The 21,880-nt window shown below is 51.9% G+C and overlaps 1 pseudogene; it reads left to right on the top strand.

Annotated features, from left to right (window-relative positions):
- The window catches only part of LOC146201090 (uncharacterized), a 53,471-nt pseudogene extending 32,731 nt beyond the window's left edge, over window positions 1–20,740 (top strand).
- The last annotated feature ends 1,140 nt before the right edge of the window (window positions 20,741–21,880 follow it).

Here is a 21,880-nt window from a genome sequence, read left to right as displayed (position 1 = left end):
TCGCCACCCCTTCAGTGGGCATGGGAGCAGCGACACGATGTGGTTCACCAATGCCTTTCGTTTTTTCATCCTTAAGTTTCCTGTCCTCTGCACTGGCAGCGTCGCTTCGGATCCAGATCTGTGCCACGACGGAATCCCATCAGCGCTTTTTGACGGAAGTGTGCCGGCGACAAGCGACAAATGCTCTAGCGGCCCGTGGAATGCTTTCATGACGCAGTTGATCACTGCTTCGCAAGATGTTTACCCCGGATCGACATCGAAGTCAACCATTAGAGAAGATATAAATGGGCTGCACCGTCGTCTCCCCTTCAGTGGGCATGGGAGCAGCGACACGATGTGGTTCTCAAATGTCTTTCGTTTTTTCATCATTCAGTTTCCTGTCCTCTGCACTGGCAGCGTCGCTTCGGATCCAGTTCTGTGCCACGACGGAATCCCATCAGCGCTTTTTGACGGAAGTGTGCCGGCGACAAGCGACAAATGCTCTAGCGGCCCATGGAATGCTTTCATGACGCAGTTGATCACTGCTTCGCAACATGTTTAAACCGGATCGACATCGAAGTCAACCATCGCAGAAGATATAAATGGGCTGCACCATCGCCACCCCTTCAGTGGGCATGGGAGCAGCGACACGATGTGGTTCACCAATGTCTTTAGTTTTTTCATTCTTCAGTTTCCTGTCCTCTGCACTGGCAGCGTCGCTTCGGATCCAGTTCTGTGCCACGACGGAATCCCATCAGCGCTTTTTGACGGAAGTGTGCCGGCGACAAGCGACAAATGCTCTAGCGGCCCATGGAATGCTTTCATGACGCAGTTGATCACCGCTTCGCAAGATGTTTACCCCGGATCGACATGGAAGTCAACCATAGCAGAAGATATAAATTGGCTGCACCATCGCCACCCCTTCAGTGGGCATGGGAGCAGCGACACGATGTGGTTCACTAATGTCTCGTTTTTTCATCATTCAGTTTCCTGTCCTCTGCACTGGCAGCGTCGCTTCGGATCCAGATCTGTGCCACGACGGAATCCCATCAGCGTTTTTTGAAGGAAGTGTGCCGACGACAAGCGACAAATGCTCTAGCGGCCCATGGAATGCTTTCATGAAGCAGTTGATCACCGCTTCGCAAGATGTTTACCCCGGATCGACATGGAAGTCAACCATCGCAGAAGATATAAATGGGCTTCACCCTCGCCACCCCTTCAGTGGGCATGGGAGCAGCGACACGATGTGGTTCACCAATGCCTTTCGTTTTTTCATCCTTAAGTTTCCTGTCCTCTGCACTGGCAGCGTCGCTTCGGATCCAGATCTGTGCCACGACGGAATCCCATCAGCGCTTTTTGACGGAAGTGTGCCGGCGACAAGCGACAAATGCTCTAGCGGCCCGTGGAATGCTTTCATGACGCAGTTGATCACTGCTTCGCAAGATGTTTACCCTGGATCGACATCGAAGTCAACCATTAGAGAAGATATAAATGGGCTGCACCGTCGTCTCCCCTTCAGTGGGCATGGGAGCAGCGACACGATGTGGTTCTCAAATGTCTTTCGTTTTTTCATCATTCAGTTTCCTGTCCTCTGCACTGGCAGCGTCGCTTCGGATCCAGTTCTGTGCCACGACGGAATCCCATCAGCGCTTTTTGACGGAAGTGTGCCGGCGACAAGCGACAAATGCTCTAGCGGCCCATGGAATGCTTTCATGACGCAGTTGATCACTGCTTCGCAACATGTTTAAACCGGATCGACATCGAAGTCAACCATCGCAGAAGATATAAATGGGCTGCACCATCGCCACCCCTTCAGTGGGCATGGGAGCAGCGACACGATGTGGTTCACCAATGTCTTTAGTTTTTTCATTCTTCAGTTTCCTGTCCTCTGCACTGGCAGCGTCGCTTCGGATCCAGTTCTGTGCCACGACGGAATCCCATCAGCGCTTTTTGACGGAAGTGTGCCGGCGACAAGCGACAAATGCTCTAGCGGCCCATGGAATGCTTTCATGACGCAGTTGATCACCGCTTCGCAAGATGTTTACCCCGGATCGACATGGAAGTCAACCATAGCAGAAGATATAAATTGGCTGCACCATCGCCACCCCTTCAGTGGGCATGGGAGCAGCGACACGATGTGGTTCACTAATGTCTCGTTTTTTCATCATTCAGTTTCCTGTCCTCTGCACTGGCAGCGTCGCTTCGGATCCAGATCTGTGCCACGACGGAATCCCATCAGCGTTTTTTGAAGGAAGTGTGCCGGCGACAAGCGACAAATGCTCTAGCGGCCCATGGAATGCTTTCATGAAGCAGTTGATCACCGCTTCGCAAGATGTTTACCCCGGATCGACATGGAAGTCAACCATCGCAGAAGATATAAATGGGCTTCACCCTCGCCACCCCTTCAGTGGGCATGGGAGCAGCGACACGATGTGGTTCACCAATGCCTTTCGTTTTTTTATCCTTCAGTATCCTGTCCTCTGCACTGGCAGCGTCGTTTCGGATCCAGATCTGTGCCACGACGGAATCCCATCAGCGCTTTTTGACGGAAGTGTGCCGGCGACAAGCGACAAATGCTCTAGCCGCCCATGGAATGCTTTCATGACGCAGTTGATCACTGCTTCGCAAGATGTTTACCCCGGATCGACATCGAAGTCAACCATCGCAGAAGATATAAATGGGCTGCACCGTCGTCACCCCTTCAGTCGGCATGGGAGCAGCAACACGATGTGGTTCACCAATGCCTTTCGTTTTTTCATCCTTCAGTTTCCTGTCCTCTGCACTGGCAGCGTCGTTTCGGATCCAGATCTGTGCCACGACGGAATCCCATCAGCGCTTTTTGACGGAAGTGTGCCGGCGACAAGCGACAAATGCTCTAGCGGCGCACAGAATGCGTTCATGTCGCAGTTGATCTCTGCTTCGCAAGATGTTTACCCCGGATCGACATCGAAGTCAACCATCGCAGAAGATATAAATGGGCTGCACCGTCGTCACCCCTTCAGTGGGCATGGGAGCAGCGACCCGATGTGGTTCACCAATGTCTTTCGTTTTTTCATCCTTCAGTTTCCTGTCCTCTGCACTGGCAGCGTCGCTTCGGATCCAGATCTGTGCCACGACGGAATCCAATCACCGCTTTTTGACGGAAGTGCGCCGGCGACAAGCGACAAATGCTCTAGCGGCCCATAGAATGCTTTCATGACGCAGTTGATCACCGCTTCGCAAGATGTTTACCCCGTATCGACATGTAAGTCAACCATCGCAGAAGATATAAATGGGCTGCACCATCGCCACCCCTTCAGGGGGCATGGGAGCAGCGACACGATGTGGTTCACCAATGTCTTTCGTTTTTTCATCCTTCAGTTTCCTGTCCTCTGCACTGGCAGCGTCGCTTCGGATCCAGATCTGTGCCACGACGGAATCCCATCAGCGCTTTTTGACGGAAGTGCGCCGGCGACAAGCGACAAATGCTCTAGCGGCCCATAGAATGCTTTCATGGCGCAGTTGATCACTGCTTCGCAAGATGTTTAAACCGGATCGACATCGAAGTCAACCATCGCAGAAGATATAAATGGGCTGCACTGTCGTCTCCCCTTCAGTGAGCATGGGAGCAGCGACACGATGTGGTTCACTAATGTCTTTCGTTTTTTCATCATTCAGTTTCCTGTCCTCTGCTCTGGCAATGTCGCTTCGGATCCAGTTCTGTGCCACGACGGAATCCCATCAGCGCTTTTTGACGGAAGTGTGCCGGCGACAACCGACAAATCCTCTAGCGGCCAATGGAATTCTTTAATGAAGCAGTTGATCACCGCTTCGCAAGATCTTTACCCCGGATCGACAAGGAAGTCAACCATCGCAGAAGATATAAATGGGTTGAGCCGTCGCCACCCCTTCAGTGGGCATGGGAGCAGCGACACGATGTGGTTCACCAATGCCTTTCGTTTTTTCATCCTTCAGTTTCGTGTCCTCTGCACTGGCAGCGTCGCTTCGGATCCAGATCTGTGCCACGACGGAATCCCATCAGCGCTTTTTGACGGAAATGCGCCGGCGACAAGCGACAAATGCTCTAGCGGCCCATGTAATGCTTTCATGACGCAGTTGATCTCTGCTTCGCAAGATGTTTACCCCGGATCAACATCGAAGTAAACCATCACAGAAGATATAAATGGGCTGCACCGTCGTCTCCCCTTCAGTGGGCATGGGAGCAGCGACACGATGTGGTTCACTAATGTCTTTCGTTTTTTCATCATTCAGTTTCCTGTCCTCTGCACTGGCAGCGTCGCTTCGGATCCAGATCTGTGCCACGACGGAATCCCATCAGCGCTTTTTGACGGAAGTGTGCCGGCGACAAGCGACAAATGCTCTAGCGGCCCATGGAATGCTTTCATGGCGCAGTTGATCACTGCTTCGCAACATGTTTAAACCGGATCGACATCGAAGTCAACCATCACAGAAGATATAAATGGGCTGCACCATCGCCACCCCTCTAGTGGGCATGGGAGCAGCGACACGATGTGGTTCACCAATGCCTTTCGTTTTTTCATCCTTCAGTTTCATGTCCTCTGCACTGGCAGCGTCGCTTCGGATCCAGATCTGTGCCACGACGGATTCCCATCATCGCATTTTGACGGAAGTGTGCCGGCGACAAGCGACAAATGCTCTAGCGGCCCATGGAATGCTTTCATGACGCAGTTGATCACTGCTTCGCAAGATGTTTACCCCGGATCCACATCGACGTCAACCATCACAGAAGATATAAATGGGCTGCACCGTCGTCTCCCCTTCAGTGGGCATGGGAGCAGCGACACGATGAGGTTCACTAATGTCTTTCGTTTTTTCATCATTCAGTTTCCTGTCCTCTGCACTGGCAGTGTCGCTTCGGATCCAGTTCTGTGCCACGACGGAATCCCATCAGCGCTTTTTGACGGAAGTGTGCCGGCGACAAGCGACAAATGCTCTAGCGGCCCATGGAATGCTTTCATGACGCAGTTGATCACTGCTTCGCAACATGTTTAAACCGGATCGACATCGAAGTCAACCATCGCAGAAGATATAAATGGGCTGCACCATCGCCACCCCTTCAGTGGGCACGGGAGCAGCGACACGATGTGGTTCACCAATGTCTTTAGTTTTTTCATCCTTCAGTTTCCTGTCCTCTGCACTGGCAGCGTCGCTTCGGATCCAGTTCTGTGCCACGACGGAATCCCATCAGCGCTTTTTGACGGAAGTGTGCCGGCGACAAGCGACAAATGCTCTAGCGGCCCATGGAATGCTTTCATGAAGCAGTTGATCACCGCTTCGCAAGATGTTTACCCCGGATCGACATGGAAGTCAACCATAGCAGAAGATATAAATTGGCTGCACCATCGCCACCCCTTCAGTGGGCATGGGAGCAGCGACACGATGTGGTTCACCAATGTCTTTCGTTTTTTCAACCTTCAGTTTCCTGTCCTCTGCAATGGCAGCGTCGCTTCGGATCCAGATCTATGCCACGACGGAATCCCATCAGCGCTCTTTGACGGAAGTGTGTCGGCGACAAGCGACAAATGCTATAGCGGCCCATGGAAAGCTTTCATGACGCAGTTGATCACTGCTTCGCAAGATGTTTACCCTGGATCGACATCGAAGTCAACCATCGCAGAAGATATAAATGGGCTGCACCGTCGTCACCCCTTCAGTGGGCATGGGAGCAGCGACACGATGTGGTTCACCAATGCCTTTCGTTTTTCATCCTTCAGTTTCGTGTCCTCTGCACTGGCAGCGTCGCTTCGGATCCAGATGTGTGCCACGACGGAATCCCATCAGCGCTTTTTGACGGAAATGTGCCGGCGACAAGCGACAAATGCTCTAGCGGCCCATATAATGCTTTCATGACGCAGTTGATCACTGCTTCGCAAGATGTTTACCCCGGATCGACATCGAAGTCAACCATCACAGAAGATATAAATGGGCTGCACCATCGCCACCCCTCTAGTGGGCATGGGAGCAGCGACACGATGTGGTTCACCAATGCCTTTCGTTTTTTCATCCTTAAGTTTCCTGTCCTCTGCACTGGCAGCGTCGCTTCGGATCCAGATCTGTGCCACGACGGAATCCCATCAGCGCTTTTTGACGGAAGTGTGCCGGCGACAAGCGACAAATGCTCTAGCGGCCCGTGGAATGCTTTCATGACGCAGTTGATCACTGCTTCGCAAGATGTTTACCCCGGATCGACATCGAAGTCAACCATTAGAGAAGATATAAATGGGCTGCACCGTCGTCTCCCCTTCAGTGGGCATGGGAGCAGCGACACCATGTGGTTCTCAAATGTCTTTCGTTTTTTCATCATTCAATTTCCTGTCCTCTGCACTGGCAGCGTCGCTTCGGATCCAGTTCTGTGCCACGACGGAATCCCATCAGCGCTTTTTGACGGAAGTGTGCCGGCGACAAGCGACAAATGCTCTAGCGGCCCATGGAATGCTTTCATGACGCAGTTGATCACTGCTTCGCAACATGTTTAAACCGGATCGACATCGAAGTCAACCATCGCAGAAGATATAAATGGGCTGCACCATCGCCACCCCTTCAGTGGGCATGGGAGCAGCGACACGATGTGGTTCACCAATGTCTTTAGTTTTTTCATTCTTCAGTTTCCTGTCCTCTGCACTGGCAGCGTCGCTTCGGATCCAGTTCTGTGCCACGACGGAATCCCATCAGCGCTTTTTGACGGAAGTGTGCCGGCGACAAGCGACAAATGCTCTAGCGGCCCATGGAATGCTTTCATGACGCAGTTGATCACCGCTTCGCAAGATGTTTACCCCGGATCGACATGGAAGTCAACCATAGCAGAAGATATAAATTGGCTGCACCATCGCCACCCCTTCAGTGGGCATGGGAGCAGCGACACGATGTGGTTCACTAATGTCTCGTTTTTTCATCATTCAGTTTCCTGTCCTCTGCACTGGCAGCGTCGCTTCGGATCCAGATCTGTGCCACGACGGAATCCCATCAGCGCTTTTTGACGGAAATGTGCCGGCGACAAGCGACAAATGCTCTAGCGGCCCATATAATGCTTTCATGACGCAGTTGATCACTGCTTCGCAAGATGTTTACCCCGGATCGACATCGAAGTCAACCATCACAGAAGATATAAATGGGCTGCACCATCGCCACCCCTCTAGTGGGCATGGGAGCAGCGACACGATGTGGTTCACTAATGTCTCGTTTTTTCATCATTCAGTTTCCTGTCCTCTGCTCTGGCAATGTCGCTTCGGATCCAGTTCTGTGCCACGACGGAATCCCATCAGCGCTTTTTGACGGAAGTGTGCCGGCGACAACCGAGAAATCCTCTAGCGGCCAATGGAATTCTTTAATGAAGCAGTTGATCACCGCTTCGCAAGATCTTTACCCCGGATCGACATGGAAGTCAACCATCGCAGAAGATATAAATGGGTTGCGCCATCGCCACCCCTTCAGTGGGCATGGGAGCAGCGACACGATGTGGTTCACCAATGCCTTTCGTTTTTTCATCCTTCAGTTTCGTGTCCTCTGCACTGGCAGCGTCGCTTCGGATCCAGATCTGTGCCACGACGGAATCCCATCAGCGCTTTTTGACGGAAATGTGCCGGCGACAAGCGACAAATGCTCTAGTGGCCCATGTAATGCTTTCATGACGCAGTTGATCTCTGCTTCGCAAGATGTTTACCCCGGATCAACATCGAAGTAAACCATCACAGAAGATATAAATGGGCTGCACCGTCGTCTCCCCTTCAGTGGGCATGGGAGCAGCGACACGATGTGGTTCACTAATGTCTTTCGTTTTTTCATCATTCAGTTTCCTGTCCTCTGCACTGGCAGCGTCGCTTCGGATCCAGATCTGTGCCACGACGGAATCCCATCAGCGCTTTTTGACGGAAGTGTGCCGGCGACAAGCGACAAATGCTCTAGCGGCCCATGGAATGCTTTCATGGCGCAGTTGATCACTGCTTCGCAACATGTTTAAACCGGATCGACATCGAAGTCAACCATCACAGAAGATATAAATGGGCTGCACCATCGCCACCCCTCTAGTGGGCATGGGAGCAGCGACACGATGTGGTTCACCAATGCCTTTCGTTTTTTCATCCTTCAGTTTCCTGTCCTCTGCACTGGCAGCGTCGCTTCGGATCCAGATCTGTGCCACGACGGATTCCCATCATCGCATTTTGACGGAAGTGTGCCGGTGACAAGCGACAAATGCTCTAGCGGCCCATGGAATGCTTTCATGACGCAGTTGATCACTGCTTCGCAAGATGTTTACCCCGGATCGACATCGACGTCAACCATCACAGAAGATATAAATGGGCTGCACCGTCGTCTCCCCTTCAGTGGGCATGGGAGCAGCGACACGATGAGGTTCACTAATGTCTTTCGTTTTTTCATCATTCAGTTTCCTGTCCTCTGCACTGGCAGTGTCGCTTCGGATCCAGTTCTGTGCCACGGCGGAATCCCATCAGCGCTTTTTGACGGAAGTGTGCCGGCGACAAGCGACAAATGCTCTAGCGGCCCATGGAATGCTTTCATGACGCAGTTGATCACTGCTTCGCAACATGTTTAAACCGGATCGACATCGAAGTCAACCATCGCAGAAGATATAAATGGGCTGCACCATCGCCACCCCTTCAGTGGGCATGGGAGCAGCGACACGATGTGGTTCACCAATGTCTTTAGTTTTTTCATTCTTCAGTTTCCTGTCCTCTGCACTGGCAGCGTCGCTTCGGATCCAGTTCTGTGCCACGACGGAATCCCATCAGCGCTTTTTGACGGAAGTGTGCCGGCGACAAGCGACAAATGCTCTAGCGGCCCATGGAATGCTTTCATGACGCAGTTGATCACCGCTTCGCAAGATGTTTACCCCGGATCGACATGGAAGTCAACCATAGCAGAAGATATAAATTGGCTGCACCATCGCCACCCCTTCAGTGGGCATGGGAGCAGCGACACGATGTGGTTCACTAATGTCTCGTTTTTTCATCATACAGTTTCCTGTCCTCTGCACTGGCAGCGTCGCTTCGGATCCAGATCTGTGCCACGACGGAATCCCATCAGCGTTTTTTGAAGGAAGTGTGCCGGCGACAAGCGACAAATGCTCTAGCGGCCCATGGAATGCTTTCATGAAGCAGTTGATCACCGCTTCGCAAGATGTTTACCCCGGATCGACATGGAAGTCAACCATCGCAGAAGATATAAATGGGCTTCACCCTCGCCACCCCTTCAGTGGGCATGGGAGCAGCGACACGATGTGGTTCACCAATGCCTTTCGTTTTTTTATCCTTCAGTATCCTGTCCTCTGCACTGGCAGCGTCGTTTCGGATCCAGATCTGTGCCACGACGGAATCCCATCAGCGCTTTTTGACGGAAGTGTGCCGGCGACAAGCGACAAATGCTCTAGCGGCGCATAGAATGCGTTCATGTCGCAGTTGATCTCTGCTTCGCAAGATGTTTACCCCGGATCGACATCGAAGTCAACCATCGCAGAAGATATAAATGGGCTGCACCGTCGTCACCCCTTCAGTGGGCATGGGAGCAGCGACCCGATGTGGTTCACCAATGTCTTTCGTTTTTTCATCCTTCAGTTTCCTGTCCTCTGCACTGGCAGCGTCGCTTCGGATCCAGATCTGTGCCACGACGGAATCCAATCACCGCTTTTTGACGGAAGTGCGCCGGCGACAAGCGACAAATGCTCTAGCGGCCCATAGAATGCTTTCATGACGCAGTTGATCACCGCTTCGCAAGATGTTTACCCCGTATCGACATGTAAGTCAACCATCGCAGAAGATATAAATGGGCTGCACCATCGCCACCCCTTCAGGGGGCATGGGAGCAGCGACACGATGTGGTTCACCAATGTCTTTCGTTTTTTCATCCTTCAGTTTCCTGTCCTCTGCACTGGCAGCGTCGCTTCGGATCCAGATCTGTGCCACGACGGAATCCCATCAGCGCTTTTTGACGGAAGTGCGCCGGCGACAAGCGACAAATGCTCTAGCGGCCCATAGAATGCTTTCATGGCGCAGTTGATCACTGCTTCGCAAGATGTTTAAACCGGATCGACATCGAAGTCAACCATCGCAGAAGATATAAATGGGCTGCACCATCGCCACCCCTTCAGTGGGCATGGGAGCAACGACACGATGTGGTTCACCAATGTCTTTCGTTTTTTCATCCTTCAGTTTCCTGTCCTCTGCACTGGCAGCGTCGCTTCGGATCCAGTTCTGTGCCACGACGGAATCCCATCAGTGCTTTTTGACGGAAGTGTGCCGGCGACAAGCGACAAATGCTCTAGCGGCCCATGGAATACTTTCATGAAGCAGTTGATTACGCTTCGCAAGATGTTTACCCCGGATCGACATGGAAGTCAACCATCGCAGAAGATATAAATGGGCTGCACCATCGCCACCCCTTCAGTGGGCATGGGAGCAGCGACACGATGTGGTTCACCAATGTCTTTCGTTTTTTCAACCTTCAGTTTCCTGTCCTCTGCACTGGCAGCGTCGCTTCCGATCCAGATCTGTGCCACGACGGAATCCCATCAGCGTTTTTTGACGGAAGTGTGCCGGCGACAAGCGACAAATGCTCTAGCGGCCCATGGAATGCTTTCATGAAGCAGTTGATCACCGCTTCGCAAGATGTTTACCCTGGATCGACATGGAAGTACACCATCGCAGAAGATATAAATGGGCTGCACCGTCGTCACCCCTTCAGTGGGCATGGGAGCAGCGAAACGATGTGGTTCACCAATGCCTTTCGTTTTTTCATCCTTCAGTTTCCTGTCCTCTGCACTGGCAGCGTCGTTTCGGATCCAGATCTGTGCCACGCCGGAATCCCATCAGCGCTTTTTGACGCAAGTGTGCCGGCGACAAGCGACAAATGCTCTAGCGGCCCATGGAATGCTTTCATGACGCAGTTGATCCCCGCTTCGCAAGATGTTTACCCCGTATCGACATGTAAGTCAACCATCGCAGAAGGTATAAATGGGCTGCACCATCGCCACCCCTTCAGTGGGCATGGGAGCAGCGACACGATGTGGTTCACCAATGTCTTTCGTTTTTCCAACCTTCAGTTTCCTGTCCTCTGCACTGGCAGCGTCGCTTCGGATCCAGATCTGTGCCACGACGGAATCCCATCAGCGCTTTTTGACGGAAGTGTGCCGGCGACAAGCGACAAATGCTCTAGCGGCCCATGGAATGCTTTCATGACGCAGTTGATCACTGCTTCGCAAGATGTTTACCCCGGATCGACATCGAAGTCAACCATCGCAGAAGATATAAATGGGCTGCACCGTCGTCACCCCTTCAGTGGGCATGGGAGCAGCGACACGATGTGGTTCACCAATGTCTTTCCTTTTTCATCCTTCAGTTTCCTCTCCTCTGCACTGGCAGCGTCGTTTCGGATCCAGATCTGTGCCACGACGGAATCCCATCAGCGCTTTTTGACGGAAGTGTGCCGGCGACAAGCGACAAATGCTCTAGCGGCCCATGGAATGCTTTCATGGCGCAGTTGATCTCTGCTTCGCAACATGTTTACCCCGGATCGACATCGAAGTCAACCATCGCAGAAGATATAAATGGGCTGCACCGTCGTCACCCCTTCAGTGGGCATGGGAGCAGCGACCCGATGTGGTTCACCAATGTCTTTCGCTTTTTCATCCTTCAGTTTCCTGTCCTCTGCACTGGCAGCGTCGCTTCGGATCCACATCTGTGCCACGACGGAATCCCATCACCGCTTTTTGACGGAAGTGCGCCGGCGACAAGGGACAAATGCTCTAGCGGCCCATAGAATGCTTTCATGACGCAGTTGATCACCGCTTCGCAAGATGTTTACCCCGTATCGACATGTAAGTCAACCATCGCAGAAGATATAAATGGGCTGCACCATCGCCACCCCATCAGTGGGCATGGGAGCAGTGACACGATGTGGTTCACCAATGTCTTTCGTTTTTTCATCCTTCAGTTTCCTGTCCTCTGCACTGGCAGCGTCGCTTCGGATCCAGATCTGTGCCACGACGGAATCCCATCAGCGCTTTTTGACGGAAGTGCGCCGGCGACAAGCGACAAATGCTCTAGCGGCCCATAGAATGCTTTCATGACGCAGTTGATCACCGCTTCGCAAGATGTTTACCCCGTATCGACATGTAAGTCAACCATCGCAGAAGATATAAATGGGCTGCACCATCGCCACCCCTTCAGGGGGCATGGGAGCAGCGACACGATGTGGTTCACCAATGTCTTTCGTTTTTTCATCCTTCAGTTTCCTGTCCTCTGCACTGGCAGCGTCGCTTCGGATCCAGATCTGTGCCACGACGGAATCCCATCAGCGCTTTTTGACGGAAGTGCGCCGGCGACAAGCGACAAATGCTCTAGCGGCCCATAGAATGCTTTCATGGCGCAGTTGATCACTGCTTCGCAAGATGTTTAAACCGGATCGACATCGAAGTCAACCATCGCAGAAGATATAAATGGGCTGCACCATCGCCACCCCTTCAGTGGGCATGGGAGCAACGACACGATGTGGTTCACCAATGTCTTTCGTTTTTTCATCCTTCAGTTTCCTGTCCTCTGCACTGGCAGCGTCGCTTCGGATCCAGATCTGTGCCACGACGGAATCCCATCAGCGTTTTTTGACGGAAGTGTGCCGGCGACAAGCGACAAATGCTCTAGCGGCCCATGGAATGCTTTCATGAAGCAGTTGATCACCGCTTCGCAAGATGTTTACCTCGGATCGACATGGAAGTACACCATCGCAGAAGATATAAATGGGCTGCACCGTCGTCACCCCTTCAGTGGGCATGGGAGCAGCGAAACGATGTGGTTCACCAATGCCTTTCGTTTTTTCATCCTTCAGTTTCCTGTCCTCTGCACTGGCAGCGTCGTTTCGGATCCAGATCTGTGCCACGCCGGAATCCCATCAGCGCTTTTTGACGGAAGTGTGCCGGCGACAAGCGACAAATGCTCTAGCGGCCCATGGAATGCTTTCATGACGCAGTTGATCTCTGCTTCGCAAGATGTTTACCCCGGATCGACATCGAAGTCAACCATCGCAGAAGATATAAATGATCTGCACCGTCGTCACCCCTTCAGTGGGCATGGGAGCAGCGACCCGATGTGGTTCACCAATGTCTTTCGTTTTTTCATCCTTCAGTTTCCTGTCCTCTGCACTGGCTGCGTCGCTTTGGATCCAGATCTGTGCCACGACGGAATCCCATCACCGCTTTTGACGGAAGTGCGCCGGCGACAAGCGACAAATGCTCTAGCGGCCCATAGAATGCTTTCATGACGCAGTTGATCCCCGCTTCGCAAGATGTTTACCCCGTATCGACATGTAAGTCAACCATCGCAGAAGGTATAAATGGGCTGCACCATCGCCACCCCTTCAGTGGGCATGGGAGCAGCGACACGATGTGGTTCACCAATGTCTTTCGTTTTTTCAACCTTCAGTTTCCTGTCCTCTGCACTGGCAGCGTCGCTTCGGATCCAGATCTGTGCCACGACGGAATCCCATCAGCGCTTTTTGACGGAAGTGTGCCGGCGACAAGCGACAAATGCTCTAGCGGCCCATGGAATGCTTTCATGACGCAGTTGATCACTGCTTCGCAAGATGTTTACCCCGGATCGACATCGAAGTCAACCATCGCAGAAGATATAAATGGGCTGCACCGTCGTCACCCCTTCAGTGGGCATGGGAGCAGCGACACGATGTGGTTCACCAATGTCTTTCCTTTTTCATCCTTCAGTTTCCTCTCCTCTGCACTGGCAGCGTCGTTTCGGATCCAGATCTGTGCCACGACGGAATCCCATCAGCGCTTTTTGACGGAAGTGTGCCGGCGACAAGCGACAAATGCTCGAGCGGCCCATGGAATGCTTTCATGGCGCAGTTGATCTCTGATTCGCAACATGTTTACCCCGGATCGACATCAAAGTCAACCATCGCAGAAGATATAAATGGGCTGCACCGTCGTCACCCCTTCAGTGGGCATGGGAGCAGCGACCCGATGTGGTTCACCAATGTCTTTCGTTTTTTCATCCTTCAGTTTCCTGTCCTCTGCACTGGCAGCGTCGCTTCGGATCCAGATCTGTGCCACGACGGAATCCCATCACCGCTTTTTGACGGAAGTGCGCCGGCGACAAGGGACAAATGCTCTAGCGGCCCATAGAATGCTTTCATGACGCAGTTGATCACCGCTTCGCAAGAAGTTTACCCCGTATCGACATGTAAGTCAACCATCGCAGAAGATATAAATGGGCTGCACCATCGCCACCCCATCAGTGGGCATGGGAGCAGCGACACGATGTGGTTCACCAATGTCTTTCGTTTTTTCATCCTTCAGTTTCCTGTCCTCTGCACTGGCAGCGTCGCTTCGGATCCAGATCTGTGCCACGACGGAATCCCATCAGCGCTTTTTGACGGAAGTGCGCCGGCGACTAGCGACAAATGCTCTAGCGGCCCATGGAATGCTTTCATGACGCAGTTGATCACTGCTTCGTAAGATGTTTAAACCGGATCGACATCGAAGTCAACCATCGCAGAAGATATAAATGGGCTGCACCATCGCCACCCCTTCATTGGGCATGGGAGCAGCGACACGATGTGGTTCACCAATGTGTTTCGTTTTTTCAGCCTTCAGTTTCCTGTCCTCTGCACTGGCAGCGTCGCTTCGGATCCAGTTCTGTGCCACGACGGAATCCCATCAGCGCTTTTTGACGGAAGTGTGCCGGCGACAAGCGACAAATGCTCTAGCGGCCCATGGAATACTTTCATGAAGCAGTTGATCACGCTTCGCAAGATGTTTACCCCGGATCGACATGGAAGTCAACCATTCAGAAGATATAAATGGGCTGCACCATCGCCACCCCTTCAGTGGGCATGGGAGCAGCGACACGATGTGCTTCACCAATGCCTTTCGTTTTTTCATCCTTCAGTTTCCTGTCCTCTGCACTGGCAGCGTCGTTTCGGATCCAGATCTGTGCCACGACGGAATCCCATCAGCGTTTTTTGACGGAAGTGTGCCGGCGACAAGCGACAAATGCTCTAGCGGCCCATGGAATGCTTTCATGAAGCAGTTGATCACCGCTTCGCAAGATGTTTACCCCGGATCGACATGGAAGTACACCATCGCAGAAGATATAAATGGGCTGCACCGTCGTCACCCCTTCAGTGGGCATGGGAGCAGCGAAACGATGTGGTTCACCAATGTCTTTCGTTTTTTCATCCTTCAGTTTCCTGTCCTCTGCACTGGCAGCGTCGCTTCGGATCCAGATCTGTGCCACGACGGAATCCCATCAGCGCTTTTTGACGTAAGTGCGCCGGCGACAAGCGACAAATGCTCTAGCGGCCCATGGAATGCTTTCATGACGCAGTTGATCACTGCTTCGCAAGATGTTTAAACCGGATCGACATCGAAGTCAACCATCGCAGAAGATATAAATGGGCTGCACCATCGCCACCCCTTCAGTGGGCATGGGAGCAGCGACACGATGTGGTTCACCAACGTCTTTCGTTTTTTCATCCTTCAGTTTCCTGTCCTCTGCACTGGCAGCGTCGCTTCGGATCCAGTTCTGTGCCACGACGGAATCCCATCAGCGCTTTTTGACGGAAGTGTACCGGCGACAAGCGACAAATGCTCTAGCGGCCCATGGAATACTTTCATGAAGCAGTTGATCACGCTTCGCAAGATGTTTACCCCGGATCGACATGGAAGTCAACCATCGCAGAAGATATAAATGGGCTGCACCATCGCCACCCCTTCAGTGGGCATGGGAGCAGCGACACGATGTGGTTCACCAATGTCTTTCGTTTTTTCATCCTTCAGTTTCCTGTCCTCTGCACTGGCAGCGTCGCTTCGGATCCAGATCTGTGCCACGACGGAATCCCATCAGCGCTTTTTGACGGAAGTGCGCCGGCGACAAGCGACAAATGCTCTAGCGGCCCATGGAATGCTTTCATGACGCAGTTGATCACTGCTTCGTAAGATGTTTAAACCGGATCGACATCGAAGTCAACCATCGCAGAAGATATAAATGGGCTGCACCATCGCCACCCCTTCATTGGGCATGGGAGCAGCGACACGATGTGGTTCACCAATGTGTTTCGTTTTTTCAGCCTTCAGTTTCCTGTCCTCTGCACTGGCAGCGTCGCTTCGGATCCAGTTCTGTGCCACGACGGAATCCCATCAGCGCTTTTTGACGGAAGTGTGCCGGCGACAAGCGACAAATGCTCTAGCGGCCCATGGAATACTGTCATGAAGCAGTTGATCACGCTTCGCAAGATGTTTACCCCGGATGGACATGGAAGTCAACCATCGCAGAAGATATAAATGGGCTGCACCATCGCCACCCCTTCAGTGGGCATGGGAGCAGCGACACGATGTGGTTCACCAATGCCTTTCGTTTTTTCATCCTTCAGTTTCCTGTCCTCTGCACTGGCAGCGTCGCTTCGGATCCAGATCTGTGCCACGACGGAATCCCATCAGCGCTTTTTGACGGAAATGTGCCGGCGACAAGTGACAAATGCTCTAGCGGCCCATGGAATGCTTTCATGACGCAGTTGATCTCTGCTTCGCAAGATGTTTACCTCGGATCGACATCGAAGTCAACCATCGCAGAAGATATAAATGGGCTGCACCGTCGTCACCCCTTCAGTGGGCATGGGAGCAGCGACACGATGTGGTTCACCAATGCCTTTCGTTTTTTCATCCTTCAGTTTCCTGTCCTCTGCACTGGCAGCGTTGTTTCGGATCCAGATCTGTGCCACGCCGGAATCCCATCAGCGCTTTTTGACAGAAGTGTGCCGGCGACAAGCGACAAATGCTCTAGCGGCCCATGGAATGCTTTCATGACGCAGTTAATCTCTGCTTCGCAAGATGTTTACCCCGGATCGACATCGAAGTCAACCATCGCAGAAGATATAAATGGGCTGCACCATCGCCACCCCTTCAGTGGGCATGGGAGCAGCGACACGATATGGTTCACCAATGTCTTTCGTTTTTTCAACCTTCAGTTTCCTGTCCTCTGCACTGGCAGCGTCGCTTCGGATCCAGATCTGTGCCACGACGGAATCCCATCAGCGCTTTTTGACGGAAGTGTGCCGGCGACAAGCGACAAATGCTCTTGCGGCCCATGGAATGCTTTCATGACGCAGTTGATCTCTGCTTCGCAAGATGTTTACCCCGGATCGACATCGAAGTCAACCATCACAGAAGATATAAATGGGCTGCACCGTCGTCTCCCCTTCAGTGGGCATGGGAGCAGCGACACGATGTGGTTCACCAATGCCTTTCGTTTTTTCATCCTTCAGTTTCCTGTCCTCTGCACTGGCAGCGTCGTTTCGGATCCAGATCTGTGCCACGACGGAATCCCATCAGCGCTTTTTGACGGAAGTGTGCCGGCGACAAGCGACAAATGCTCTAGCGGCCCATGGAATGCTTTCATGACGCAGTTGATCTCTGCTTCGCAAGATGTTTACCCCTGATCGACATCGAAGTCAACCATCGCAGAAGATATAAATGGGCTGCACCGTCGTCACCCCTTCAGTGGGCATGGGAGCAGCGACCCGATGTGTTTCACCAACGTCTTTCGTTTTTTCATCCTTCAGTTTCCTGTCCTCTGCACTGGCAGCGTCGCTTCGGGTCCAGATCTGTGCCACGACGGAATCCCATCACCGCATTTTGACGGAAGTGCGCCGGCGACAAGCGACAAATGGTCTAGCGGCCCATAGAATGCTTTCATGACGCAGTTGATCACCGCTTCGCAAGATGTTTACCCCGTATCGACATGTAAGTCAACCATCGCAGAAGATATAAATGGGCTGCACCGTCGCCACTCTTCAGTGGGCATGGGAGCGGCGACACGATGTGGTTCACCAATGTCTTTCGTTTTTTCATCCTTCAGTTTCCTATCCTCTGCACTGGCAGCGTCGCTTCGGATCCAGATCTGTGCCACGACGGAATCCCATCAGCGCTTTTTGACGGAAGTGCGCCGGCGACAAGCGACAAATGCTCTAGCGGCCCATGGAATACTTTCATGAAGCAGTTGATCACGCTTCGCAAGATGTTTACCCCGGATCGACATGGAAGTCAACCATCGCAGAAGATATAAATGGGCTGCACCATCGCCACCCCTTCAGTGGGCATGGGAGCAGCGACACGATGTGGTTGACCAATGTCTTTCGTTTTTTCATCCTTCAGTTTCCTGTCCTCTGCACTGGCAGCGTCGCTTCGGATCCAGATCTGTGCCACGACGGAATCCCGTCAGCGCTTTTTGACGGAAGTGCGCCGGCGACAAGCGACAAATGCTCTAGCGGCCCATGGAATGCTTTCATGACGCAGTCGATCACTGCTTCGTAAGATATTTAAACCGGATCGACATCGAAGTCAACCATCGCAGAAGATATAAATGGGCTGCACCATCGCCACCCCTTCATTGGGCATGGGAGCAGCGACACGATGTGGTTCACCAATGTGTTTCGTTTATTCAGCCTTCAGCTTCCTGTCCTCTGCACTGGCAGCGTCGCTTCGGATCCAGTTCTGTGACACGACGGAATCCCATCAGCGCTTTTTGACGGAAATGTGCCGGCGACAAGCGACAAATGCTCTTGCGGCCCATGGAATGCTTTCATGACGCAGTTGATCTCTGCTTCGCAAGATGTTTACCCCGGATCGACATCGAAGTCAACCATCACAGAAGATATAAATGGGCTGCACCGTCGTCTCCCCTTCAGTGGGCATGGGAGCACCGACACGATGTGGTTCACTAATGTCTTTCGTTTTTTCATCATTCAGTTTCCTGTCCTCTGCACTGGCAGCGTCGCTTCGGATCCAGATCTGTGCCACGACAGAATCCTATCAGCGCTTTTTGACGGAAGTGTGCCGGCGCCAAGCGACAAATGCTCTAGCGGCCCATGGAATGCTTTCATGACGCAGTTGATCACTGCTTCGCAACATGTTTAAACCAGATCGACATCGGAGTCAACCATCGCAGAAGATATAGATGGGCTGCACCATCGCCACCCCTTCAGTGTTCATGGGAGCAGCGACACGATGTGGTTCACCAATGTCTTTCGTTTTTTCATCATTCAGTTTCCTGTCCTCTGCACTGGCAGAGTCGCTTCGGATCCAGATCTGTGCCACGATGGAATCCCACCAGCGCTTTTTGACGGAAGTGTGCCGGCGACAAGCGACAAATGCTCTAGCGGCCCATGGAATGCTTTCATGACGCAGTTGATCACTGCTTCGCAAGATGTTTACCCCGGATCGACATCGAAGCCAACCATCACAGAAGATATAAATGGGCTGCACCGTCGTCTCCCCTTCAGTGGGCATGGGAGCAGCAACACGATGTGGTTCACTATTGTCTTTCGTTTTTCATCATTCAGTTTCCTGTCCTCTGCACTGGCAGCGTTGCTTCGGATCCAGTTCTGTGCCACGACGGAATCCCATCAGCGCTTTTTGACGGAAGTGTGCCGGCGACAAGCGACAAATGCTCTAGCGGCCCATGGAATGCTTTCATGACGCAGTTGATCACTTCTTCGCAACATGTTTAAACCGGATCGACATCGAAGTCAACCATCGCAGAAGATATAAATGGGCTGCACCATCGCCACCCCTTCAGTGGGCATGGGAGCAGCGACACGATGTGGTTCACCAATGTCTTTAGTTTTTTCATCCTTCAGTTTCCTGTCCTCTCCACTGGCAGCGTCGCTTCGGATCCAGTTCTGTGCCACGACGGAATCCCATCAGCGTTTTTTGACGGAAGTGTGCCGGCGACAAGCGACAAATGCTCTAGCGGCCCATTGAATGCTTTCATGAAGCAGTTGATCACCGCTTCGCAAGATGTTTACCCCGGATCGACATGAAAGTCAACCATCGCAGAAGATATAAATGGGCTGCACCGTCGTCACCCCTGCAGTGGGCATGGGAGCGGCGACACGATGTGGTTCTCCAATGTCTTTCGTTTTTTCATCCTTCAGTTTCTTGTCCTCTGCACTGGCAGCGTCGCTTCGGATCCAGATCTGTGCCACGACGGAATCCCATCAGCGCTTTTTGACGGAAGTGCGCCGGCGACAAGCGACAAATGCTCTAGCGGCCCATGGAATGCTTTCATGACGCAGTTGATCACCGCTTCGCAAGATGTTTACCCCAGATCGTCATCGAAGTCAACCATCGCAGAAGATATAATTTGGCTGCACCGTCGCCACCCCTTCAGTAGGCATGGGAGCAGCGACGCGATGTGGTTCGCCAATGTCTTTCGTTTTTTCATCCTTCAGTTTCCTGTCCTCTGCACTGGCAGCGTCGCGTAGTCCAGTTTCATCAAAGCGTTGAAACGATGTTTGCCTCGTTATGCTGCCTTGCCCACAAGTGCCGTTAGAAAATGTATGCAAGTGTTACTGTGTGCTCAAACTGCTCTTGTCCGGAGACGTTCAATTAAATCCTGGCCCTGGCCTTAACACTCGTAGCAACACTCAATACCCGACGCCCGAATCTAAAACCGGTGCCATATTCGCCCCTCGGGAGGATCTAAGAATCCGCTCAAAAAACATCGAATAGGGGCAGGTCGAAATATTGAAGTCAAATAAAACTTTTACATGCTACCAAGAGGAACTGGATGGGAAGGTTACTGATGTTTCAAACCGGCTTGTTACTGTTGAGACCAAACTTGCGGGTCTTCAATCCTTCCATCAGGACCTGAATGCTCTCAAAGCAACTGCTGAATGCCTAGCCAAAAAAAAATTGCTCATTAGGGCCCCGAATGAATGACCTCGAAGATAGATCCCGCAGAGATAACCTCTTATTTTTCGGTACATCTGAAGGCGCTGGAGGCACCGAAACATGGTTGCAATCAGGAGAAACAATTGTGAATGCAATACAGCAAGAAATGTCAATTATCATTTCTAGTACTGATATCACCCGGGCTCACCGAATCCACATTGCAGACCCTACCAAAACGCGACCAATAATGGTAAAATTTTCCAACTACAAAACAAAAGAAATGCTGCTAAACGCTCCGTCTAAACTGAATGATTCTGCTGTGTCCTTGTCTGAAGATTTTAGTCAATCTACAAGGCATGCTAGAAAAAACGTAATGTAATTTGCGAAGAAACTGAGCCTAACACCCGCTTTAAACTGAGGCAGCAAGGTTATTCTTAAACAAGAAATGCTACACCTATTGTGCTGAAAGTGATAAAGTTTGTGAAAAAACTAGGGTGTATGCTTCAAGTGTGTATTCTAGTGCCGCGGGCGGTTCTGATGGTTCGAGGTAGCTGGCTGGGCGCTTCTGTGCACGTGCGCGGCCGATCTCTGGAATTTCAGTACTATTCACCAATATACGCAGTGTTGTGCAAAATCGTGATGACCTTTCCTGTGCCGCCGATACCACATCGGCCGACACTATTGTCCTAACGGAAACATGGCTGAATGATTGTGTTAGAAGCACGGACATCCTCGCTACTGAAAAGCGGTACTCCATATTTCGCTGTGTTCACGCAGTCGCACGAGGTGGTGGTGGGCTGCTTGCCGTCTCGAACCATCTTGATAGCCTTCACATTGACATTCCTACGTCACTGGAGTTTTTATGTGTTCAGATCACAACCGAATACCAAAAACGTTTATTTTTTGCATGCTACCATTCGCCTTTCACTGCGATTGGTTTTTCCAGTGAACTTCATGACAGGCTAAGTGCGGTGTGTGCCAAATTTCCGAATTTTTCTGTTTCTTTATTTGGTGATTTTAATTTTTGGAATATTACCTAGTCTAGTGTTCCGTATACCGCAACCAACTCTACGTCAGAATTGTCTAACTTTTTAAATGTTTGTTCAGACTTTTACTTAACACAGGTAATCACGCAGCCTACGAGGGTCACATCTTCAACTTCTAATGTATTCGTCTTGTTGCTAACAA

This window comes from Amblyomma maculatum, chromosome 2, assembly GCF_055883805.1.
Source record: "Amblyomma maculatum isolate TAMU_Amacu chromosome 2, ASM5588380v1, whole genome shotgun sequence".
NCBI lineage: Eukaryota > Metazoa > Arthropoda > Arachnida > Ixodida > Ixodidae > Amblyomma > Amblyomma maculatum.
The sequence above is the reverse complement of the archived record's forward strand: the minus strand, read 5'-3'. Positions and strand labels throughout refer to the sequence as shown.